This window comes from Pezoporus occidentalis, unplaced genomic scaffold, assembly GCF_034315485.1.
Source record: "Pezoporus occidentalis ecotype Australia unplaced genomic scaffold, CSIRO_AGI_Poc_V1 ctg25, whole genome shotgun sequence".
In the NCBI taxonomy this organism is placed as follows: Eukaryota; Metazoa; Chordata; class Aves; order Psittaciformes; family Psittacidae; genus Pezoporus; species Pezoporus occidentalis.
Genome location: NW_026914394.1, coordinates 7,355,252 through 7,365,761, shown reverse-complemented (window position 1 = coordinate 7,365,761; position 10,510 = coordinate 7,355,252). Strand labels below are relative to the sequence as shown.

General features: G+C 42.6%; 1 long non-coding RNA gene across 2 annotated transcripts; it reads right to left on the bottom strand.

Annotated features, from left to right (window-relative positions):
* Positions 1–1,580: 1,580 nt before the first annotated feature.
* Positions 1,581–10,090, bottom strand: LOC134165938 (uncharacterized). Of its 2 annotated transcripts, XR_009965703.1 has the most exons (4): positions 9,925–10,090; positions 7,748–7,962; positions 5,992–6,118; positions 1,581–2,174 (listed from the first exon to the last, which is right to left on the bottom strand). It is a non-coding gene; the product is annotated as an uncharacterized LOC134165938 (long non-coding RNA). The 2 variants fall into 2 exon arrangements; XR_009965702.1 differs by lacking the exon at positions 1,581–2,174 and having other exon boundaries at positions 5,158–6,118; positions 9,925–10,088.
* Between the last annotated feature and the right edge of the window lie 420 nt (positions 10,091–10,510).

Sequence of the window (10,510 nt, the reverse complement as noted above, 5' to 3'; positions counted from 1 at the left end):
TCCTCCCCTTGCACCCCCTGGTGTGTGTTAATTGAGCTCCAGGACTTTTCAGTGTATTTTAATGCTCTCTCCTTTTCAGTGCCCTGGAAAGCTTTGCAGTTAATGAGACAATAATATGTACAATCAAGTAAAAATGTAGTGAAAAAGCCTAGGCAAAGCCGTATGGAATGGGGACGGTTTGAAGGTGTGCAGATGTGTGGAGGGAGGGAGCTGTTCACCAGTTTCCCTAAAGCAGCCTCATATGGTTAATAATGTCCTGTAATTTTTAATTTACCTTCCTGGGCATTTCCTTCCCCTTAAAAAGTGGAATGCTTGTTTGCTTGAGGATGTATTTTAGCTATTAAGGGAAGAAGGCTGTGCTTTGTGCGGGAGTCAAATGAATGTGATGAGGATTCTCGAGAGGCCAAACTAGCCAAAACATTGGTCTCCGCTGTATTTTATTCTCTCTGCATGTGTGTACACACATATAAATACGAAATTCCACCTGTATCCAGAAACCAACCCCACCTTGAAGTCTATATGAGTTCTCACATTCATCCTCTCTTGTACCATTCTTCCTATGGGACCTCAGTGCCTCTCAGGAGTGAATTACACACCATGGAGAACCTCTGCCCCTTACTCCTTGTTTTGATACCTCATTTTTCAACCCTCTTTATTGGTACACATTAGAGAAAACAATGTTTAAAAGCAGTGATCACAGGTGGGTGCTCTATATATGGGTGCTCTTTTTCAATATGTATAACGTTGAATTTACTTACTCAGTCATGTTTTCCTCTTTCTCCTCCTCCCATCTTCCTCCTCCACACCTGCTTTCAATCAGTCCCCTCTGCCCTGCCTGTCATCCTCTCCTCTCTGCTGCTTTTACCACAAACCCACTAACGTTATATTTCAAGCCAAACTTTCAAGCCCACGACGTTTAAGCAAGTGAATCAAAAAGCCCGAGTGGCTTTGCCAGGCAAGGAGCCGGCTTGGCCCCAGGGAGCACGCGGGGGATGCTGGCGTCCGCTCGAGATGCTGAGGTGCAGCCAGTCACAGGGTTTCACCCATCCTAGCAATTGGAGTCTGTTTTTTTTCCTCTAAATCTCAAAGTATGATTTGGTTTTGTGTTTGTTTGTGGGGTTTTTTTTTGTTTGTTTCTTTTTCTCTAAAATCAAAAAAAAAAAAAAGATACTATATTAAGGCCAAATGTTGCTGCTAGATGAACAACTTCAGATGTACATGTCTTCTTCTTGTACGTCTCATCTGCTTAGCGGTGTGTACTCTGACCACAATGGGTATCAGGCTGAAAGAAACAAGTAAAGCAGTGAGCCAGGCTACCTAGAAGACCAGATGTGTATTTATTTATTCTCTTGATTGTTGGTATAAAACTGGAGACTTTTTAAGTAAGTTATTTTAAACAATACCTGCTTCACAGTAAGCAGACTGTGCTGGTTGGTGGCTGACATCCTGACTCCACAATGTATTCTAATCAGTATGGGCTGGAAAGTTTCATCCTTAGGCTCATAATCAGGGACATAAGGAATCTGATTTGCCCCCTCCACAGTGTTAAGCAATGGGTGCTGGTAACTTTCTGCTCAGGAGGGTCATCTCCATATCATGGGTCTTGAGGCAATTTCATGCCACTGCATCTCTCTGGAGCAGATATGATGGGTTTAGCAAAGGTTGGGCTCTGGTTCTTGAAAGGCTCTTGGTGTTTTAAAGCTTGTTAGACTCCTGTTTTCAGATGTCACTAATGGGACAATGCAGCAGGGTGGCAGACAGTAACAAAAAGCTTTTCCAAGAGGGACAACCTAGGTGACCATCACTATCCCCTGCTGAGCATCTAAAAAATGGGAGTATAAAAAGTCTTACAAGCCACTATGAGAAACTGCGCTCTTTTTTCCGCATGGGCAAAAATTGCATTTGTCTGTTTTGCTGTTGCTTCTTTGTTTTATCTTATTTGTTTGGATTTCTTGTAAAAAAAAAATGAGTCAGCATGAACACTGCATCTATTTAATCAGCTTGGGCTTGACTGTGGACTTCTGTAATCCTTGAGCAAAACACAGAGCAGGTTGATGTTGCAACACTGGCTGCTGCCTGCAGTGCCTTCCCATGCTTTGCATTTCTAGGTCCTCTCTCCCCTGCACTCCTCCTTGATCTCAGATCACTTTTGGAAAGCACCTGAAAAGCAGTCCCTGTTCAGTGAGACCTCACACAAACCCAGTCTTCTTCAAAGATGCAACCAAAAAGTAAGACGCACCCAGTTTCTTCTCCAGCACAGCACACATTGTTTGTCTGATGCCAAGTGTTCCAAGACAGGTGAGTTGTGATAATGTTCATTGTGCTGGGAAAGGGGCTGATTGTTTTCTCTTTTGATGATTTTTCTCCAACACAACTAAAATTTTTGCTATAACTAATTGTATTTATATTTTTAATGACTGCAATTCCTTAGACTAATTTCCTCAGATAACAGTTATTGAATGCATCAAGTCTTACTGACAGTTTCTGTTTGCAGTGAAGAAATGGTGTTAAAACAGTTAATAGCAAAGGTGAGCCATCAAATGGGGTGGAAAGCTTGCAAATTGGTGCAGATTTTGTTGTGGGAATAAATTTTAAAAACCCCAAGCCCTGACAACCATTATTCTCAGATGTTGCTGGCAACCTTCGCCATTTAATAGGAGCCTGTTGTTTCTGAAAGTCAGTTGGCAACATAATAATACGGCAAGAAAGAGAAAACAAGCTCCTGTGGAGTACAGGCTAGAAATGCCACTATTGTATATTGTCATCAGCAGGTTGACTGGCAACAACAGAAGCTGATTGATATTACTCTCTTGCTTTTGCAACATCCTCAGATAAAATCTGGTGTCTGCTTCTGCCTTTGGCAGGTCAACTTTCATGCTGCCACCCTGACTCAGATATGTTTTTAAGAACAAGGAGGGTTATAATAGAAAAGGATGGAGTGGGTATGACTAAATCTAATCGCTACTCCTCTTCAGAGAAGAGCAATTGTTCAATTTTAGAGCAGCCTCAATTTTCTGGGGCTACTCCTCTGTAAATGTGAAAACTGCCCTGGCCCTTGGGTGATACGGTGGAGCTCTTCATAAATAAATCTGATGGAGCCAGAAACTCTGTTGCTGAGGTTACAGCATCACTATCAGCTTAAAACACAACGTTTGCGCTTAATGTTTAGTTCATTAACGCGTTCTGTCCATTGGCTCGTTTGGATCTATTAACATAATTGTTCTTTCTAAACAACTGGGTCATTCTCTCTCCCCAAACAGAAAATCAAAGCTGGCTTCAGTATTTTGGACGAATCATGCAGCCAGATAAATACACATGCTCCTCTATAAACTCACCCTGGCTCAGATTAGACAAAAACGTTGTGAATCCACTTAGTGTCAGCCTTGAAGTGAAACTCATTGTGGCGCATATTGGAAAAGAAACGAGATAGATACCTCTGCAGCTTTTCCTGTTGTAAATATCCTGTCTCCGTCTGAAACCTAAAGCAAAACCATTTTCCCAAGCTATTTTGATAAATCCATCTCCTGCCTCTCAACTGAAGGGCTGACTTTTATCCTGTTCTCTCCTTCTGGTCTGGGATGTTATAAGGAATATTCCCCTTTTTAATTTCCCTTCTGTTTGTTTCCACTTCTACTCATTTCATTTTTTTTTTTAGGTGACATTGTTCTACTCGCCAAACCTGTAACTTTAACAGAGGGTGACAGGGTGACCTTGACGACAGATGTTCCTGTGGCAACAGATGGCACTAGCAAACCCGAGAAGCTGCTGTATGCCGTCTCCCTGCCACCTGTGCATGGTCAGATTGAGCACATCAATTATCCCGGCGTGCCCATTTCCAGTTAAAGCCAGTTGGATGTGGTGGCCCAGAAGGTCTCCGACGTCCACAACAATAGCCACGGGGCTGGTAAGGAGTCGGTCAGGTGAGAAGACTTCCCCCTTGTACCCCAGTGTGCTGAAAAGCCCTCAGTCAGCAAAGGGTTAAGTTTGATTCTTTCTCCCTGTACCAGTCACTGTAATATTTAACGACTGATATGGTTGTGAAGACACTGCCGCAAAGGCTATGATGGTGTAATTTTATCATTATGGCAATTACATACTTTATTAAGTGTAGTAGTGAAGTTGTAAGGCAACAGGAGTCTTGCAGGCTTAATATTGGGGTGTACCCAGGTAGGCTTCCATGATCAGTTGACAAGTGAAATCAAATGATTTCAGTACAATAAAGAGTTTACCACTTCTTTTGAGGATTCCAGAAGTGGAAAAAGGGAAAAACAAATATTCCCCATCTGCAGCTGCTGTTGCTTTCTGGGCAGTTCATTCTCCTGAAGAGGGGGAAAAAATCATAATCGTAACATTGTCTGAAATGATCAGGAGAACTTAATCCAGATGGTGGTGTCATTTCTAAGAAAAAGCATATGTTGGCCATTATGATACTTAAATATAATGGTTTTACATTCCTCTAGTGGGCACAAAAGGCTCACAACATAGTTGGCGGGGTTTTTTAATCTTCTGAATGGTGGCAGTGGTGGTGGAGTGGTGGGAGATTTTATCTTCCAAATGGTGTTTTTCCCAGAAGATATGGAAAATTCAATTGAGGAGAGCCTGCTGTAAAAGCCATGCTCCTGCAGAATGTAAATTTGTGCCTTCCTCTAACCAGTAACAGTGGAGAGGTTTAATTTACTGCCCCCTTTGGATTATCATCATTTTTCATATATTCTTCTGGCTTTTCCCTTTTTTTCTTTTTTCTTTGCTTTAACATGTTTTTCTTTCCGATTCACTTTAAAAGTTATTTACGCTCCCTTTGCAGCAAAGTGGGCACTATAACTAATTTTATTCTTACCATGATTAACTATGAATAATTTCCAAAGAAATGAGTCAAATTAACAAGGGGAAGAAGGAATCAATAAATCAAGAAAGCAGCCTATTTCTAAGTGGGGTTAAAACCACCATTAAATAAATCACTGACTCTAAATGATGACCTGCTTGGATATGGGGAAGGGGGAAATGTCCATTTAAACTGTGCTGAAAGTTAAAAGGAAAGTGTGGGACAGCACCAGTGCTCCCTTTGTGCTGTACAAGGAGAGGGGCACATAAGAGGGAAGGAGATTTGGGGAAGGACCCTGGGACAAGGCAGAGAAGAAGGATGCGATTTTCCTGGTTGCTACAGGCCAGCTGCGGGGAAACAGCTAAGCAGGGGTCAGAAAAGCTCTGGCTTTTGGACATGGAGGCATAAATGTTGTTTAATTGCACCTTCTGCCTCCATCCCTGCTCTGCGCAGGAGCTCAGGAATGCAGGGGCTGACCTGACCCCTCTAGAAATACCTGAAATGTTTTCACTCTGCCTTGAGAGTTCATTTTTTTCATTGGCTTTCATAGTCACAATTTTAGGCTCACCATGCTTGTTCACTGGTTTACATTCTATCCTTTTAATCTTGCATTAAGAGTCATATTTTGCCTGATGGCACGCTGAGTGTGGTAATGTAACCTAGGGCTAGATTTTCATCTCTCTTGCTCATTGAGACTTATAAATCTAATTTTTACACAAGGAATTCCATCACTTTTGCAGGAGAGTGCCTCATCCATCTTCATGCCAGAACGTAAAGACATCTTTAAACTGCAGGAAAATTAGGCAGACTTTCCTTCCCAAGTTTTCTATGGGAAAGAAGGGGTCAAAATGCTTGTTCCTTAGGTAAAAGAGGGGGGAAAAAAAGGGAGGGAGAAGCAATTCTACTTGTAACCTCCCAGTTTGCAATTCTTTTTATGGTCTTTCCTCCTCCCTGAACACATATATGAAATGGCACCAGCTCCCTGCTCCCTGGAAAGGGGTACCTATTACCTTGCCTTATGGGCCAAAGGTTGTCAGCTGGTTTAAATCAGTGTATCTCCATTTGCCGAAATGATGCCGTAGCCATTTAAACTGTGGCTTATAAAGTTAGTTCATAAAGTTGCTGAGAGGGTCTCTTTTCTAATGTATTTTGTAGTCGTGGGAGCTCACCTCTCTTTTTGTGGGACCAAGGAGCATTCCATGGACTCAAGGTGATGTGGTGTTTAGGGTTTGTCCTTCCTCTCTTTTGTCCACCTGGCTGCCGTAGGCAGGATTTGGTGCTGGTCTTTTGGCAAAGCTATGTAGGAGATTAGAGAGCCACAAAGAACAACAGTCACTGCCTGCCCACAACACCGCTAAATGTTGGTAAGAGTATTTCAGGGAATGAAAGTGACATGATGAAGCCTCATGCCTTCATCCTTCCTGCTGAGCTGGCGCTGATCTAGGGGAAGAACATGAGCATCTTCACCCTGCTGTCCTCCGTGGTGGCCTCAGCAGGTGAATCATGCTTATCTAGTGCTTCTGCACTCCTGTTTAGTCTTGATCTTGTTCTTTAATAATAAATGCTGGTGAACAGTGAAGTGCTTATGGAGCAACCAAGAATGAAGTCTGCTTTTTCCTAAGCGCTGTATAAACACCGCCTGGGCTGGTGGACTTGTGTGGGGAGGACTGGACCCCCATGATGACCCTGGAACTCGTCTCAGTTTCCTACCTTCTTGTGAGGGACAGAGAGATCGGAACATTAAGGATGGGCAGGGAGCAGAGGAGCAGCAGTGGGGCTAATGTGGGGAAAGCTGGAGGTCCAAGGAAGGGATTGCAAAGAGAGGAACTGGAGTGGATGGGCCAGTTGTCCCTGCAGGTGCCATCTCTGCCTCCCTCCTCTTCACATTTCCTTCCAAAGAAAGTATTTGTGGGCTGGTATGGGACTGCCAAACCCAATGACATCAGTGGCCAAGTTGTCTCTGAGGAACGTGCAACCTTAGCCTCTCTCAAATATGAGGGAGATGCCAGTGGAAGGGAAGGTGTAGGAGGATGCTGAAGGAGACGTCAGCCTCCGCCATGGGGATGTGAAGTGGGTCCAGCAGCCCTGCTGGGGCTGAGGGAGAGAGATGGGGGACTTGTGTTTCAGACATGAACGAGTTAAAACACAGGGATTTAAAAAAAAAAAAAAGAAGAAATCCTTAAAAAAACCCAACCCTCACGCACACACTCTCACACACTCTCACAAAACCCTGCACCCTAAATTAATTTCTGCTGGTAATCTATATCGGGTTAAATAACGCCTCATTATTCTGCAACACAGCTGAGGCTTCTCAAAATGTTTATCTTGTTTTGTAACTGGTACCTTCTGGCATATTCCAGTGCCAACTCTCCTAGCTCTTGCTATATTTCATTCTCACTATTTTTGGAATGGAGCTGCTGGTTCCAGGTGATTTAATAAATTGCTTTTTTTTTGTGTTCCTTTTAACTTACCCATCTGCTCAACACATGCGTAACTTGCAATCTGTCGGCAGTTTGCAGAAAGACAAACTGTCAGAGCTGCATGCATTTGACAACTTTGTTCCCAATTAGATTAGTGGTAATTTTAACAGATTTCAGGGCAATCGAAAAAAGGGATGACATGTTATTAAAGCATCAATTTTGACAGACCCAAGCACATACAATTTCAGTGTAAATTATTTTAAATGCTTTAATTAAAGCTATGAAAGATTTACCCTTTTAAGCGGTAAGTGATTGCAAGACAAATATAAAGGGAAAGTGGATAACAGAGTTTCCTAAATGGTTTATGCTGCGCATGGCAGTCCACAAGTCACCACCACCATAATCTATGACTGTAATGTTGGAGGCATAGTTAATTATTCATAGCCTCATCTCTGGAGCAGACGTGATTAAGAACATGAGGAGCATTCAGAGATCTAAGCAGTACCTATGAAAACTGGAGTTCAAGCCCCTCTTGGTTCAGATGCTGTTGGGAAACACTAAGGTTATCTTACATGGGGGATATTTTTATGAATACCCTTTCGGTTTTGCCCCAGTTCTGCTCTGGTTTAGATGGCTGCAGCCCAGTGGTCAGGGTGATTGCAGATTCAGAGCAATTGGGGATTTTCTATACTTGAAGACACTTTACAGGCTGTGCAAGTCCTGTAAAAACAAATAAAGAAAAAGAAAAAAAATACATTTATTATTTAAATAGAATACAGCACTCTAAATTCGCCACTCCAGGAGCACTCTAACACATGTGTAGTCCATTTAACCATTTAAAGGATGTTGTGAATTATGGCCCCCTTCCAGCAACCTTCGTTCAGGGCAAGGCTGACCCTGGCTTCGTGGCGAGAGGGCTGGGACTTGGCTCCTCTTACCCAGCTCTTGGGTCCCAGCTGGAGGACCATAGGCCTCCCTGCAGTCACACCTTCATCCTACAATGCAAATGTTGGTCTGAGCTGGGAGCCGAAACCTTCCAGGACATTGCTCCAAGGGCTTTGTTTATTTTCTGCGTGGCTGGCTGTGCAGTGCAGAGCTGTTTCATTTTCAGGTTGTTAAATGTGCATATTGCTTTAGTGTATAAACTACTGGTCCCACAACCTGCGCTGAAAGTTTATTTCCTTTTTAATTCAGGGATTGCAAGGCTTCCTGATGCTATTTAGAGTAAAAAGCAACAAGCACACTGTTCCCACCCTCCCCTGTTGCTTAAAACCAAGCTTGCATGCATCTGTTTTAGTTTTTTTAACTTGTTTCCTTCAAGGACGGGTATGGCTTGGTACTATTTTCTGAAAAGCTTAAAGGTTTTTCTTTGGGAGGTTGCTAACCCAAAGCATTGTAGTGCCAAAATGCAATGGAAGTGAAAGAAGCTGCTCCAGCAAGCGCGGCAGGAAGCTTGTCAGAGCCCATGGTCTCTCACCCTTTCTAGCTGCTTGACTGCTGGAATATGCAGTGATTTGTAACTGGCACAATGTGTCCATCAAGTAAGATGAAACCCTGATGGAAGTGTCTCACCATCTTCGGGACTGGTTTTGGTCTGCATGCAAATAATGTTCTCTGTTTTGCAGGGCTGAGAACCAGACTTTAAAGGGTTTCACAGCTGGGACAGCTCCTAAATCATCTCATATCCCTTCTTCTACTGTTCTTCTTGTCTGGCGTGCACCGGCGAGGCTTCATTTAATCAATCAACCTACTCAAATGTGCACTGGTTTAAGATCCACCTTATTGCATGTCGGTCAATAAGCACTGGCCTCTTGGGATGTCTGCCTTTGCCATGAAAAATCACCTTCCTTCTTAAAAAGTGAAGGAGACCATGCATCAGAGATGAGAGTTTAAGAGCAAGATTCTCCTTGTGAGCCCTCAGATTGATGATGTTAGAAGGCCAACAAGCACGGTTGTTGCGTTTACCCAGCATGATGGGTAACGGGCAAGCAGATGAAAATGAGCAACTGTAAGAGATAATTTCAATGCTGATATCAGGCCACTCATGCTCACATATATCAAAATGCCTGCATGGTGGACAACAGCACAGGGAATCCTTCCCAGAAGTCCTTCACCAGGTAGCCCTGCACAGCCTTTCAAAACACCTTTTGTGTATATATTCTCCTCACCTTGGTATAGCCCTTTTGTATGTGAAAGAGACTGTTGTATGTCAGGAACAATTTAATAGGATGAAAATACCCCACTGGCACAAGGGAGGTGATCAGAAATTTGGAAACTTTTATTTTATTGGTATGAAATCAATTGTGGTTTTCTTGTCAACAGACCAAGAAAGGAGCCAGTGGGACCTGTAATGCAGGTGAGTCACTGACTGTCTACCCTGGTCTTCTGATGGCACCACCAAAGAGTATTGAATGACAAGAATGTAATGTAGAGGATAAGATTTAGCATGAAAAAGGTTGGAGAAAGCAATCTCTTGAATGTTATGGTCTTTTCCTTGCTCATTAGCGCTTCCCCTTCTGAAGGAGCTCTAATTGTTTGGTCCAAAACACGATGACTGCATAGAAGAATACTAGAAGAATACGTAGCAGATACTAGAGGTCTTATCTTCATGACAGATTAGAGTCATGATAAGGGCTCAAAAACTTGAAATCTGGAAAACCTTTCAATTTTTAGTAAACTTACTTAAAGATTGTAGGTCCGTTAGAGTTTCTGAGATCAAATCACCGGTGAAGGTAGTTCCTGTAAATTAAAGAGAGACCTAAAATTGCATAGTTAATCAAGTCACATCCAATGCAGAGCAAAAAACCCTGCTTGCATACATATTGAGCTTTGCTGCCTAATCTATTTTATAATGTTTTGCAATTAACAGGCCAGTGTTCATCAGCTGATAAATAATTAACAGCTGCTGTTGTTTCTAGGGCATGACGTAAAGGGCTTACATAGGACAAAAACTAGCTTGATTTGCTTGCCAAAACTCTGACCAAACATACATTTGCAGCTCACAAAAACAAATTTCTCTGAGGACTTGCACTTCTTGGTATCTCCAAGGGAGTCCTCTCTGTGAGCCTGCCAAACTTATTAGAAATGAAATATTCACCTGCTCTTTTTGTCAGCCACGTATTGGAAATCTGAGAGAAAGGCTTCACTTCTTACCGGCGTTATTCAGACAAATCAAGAAGTTGAGCGTAACCACAAAGGGTTTTCTTATGATTTACCTACAGCTCAGTAGTGTCTATAGCTTTTCTGATGTTGCACACAGAATTGTTTG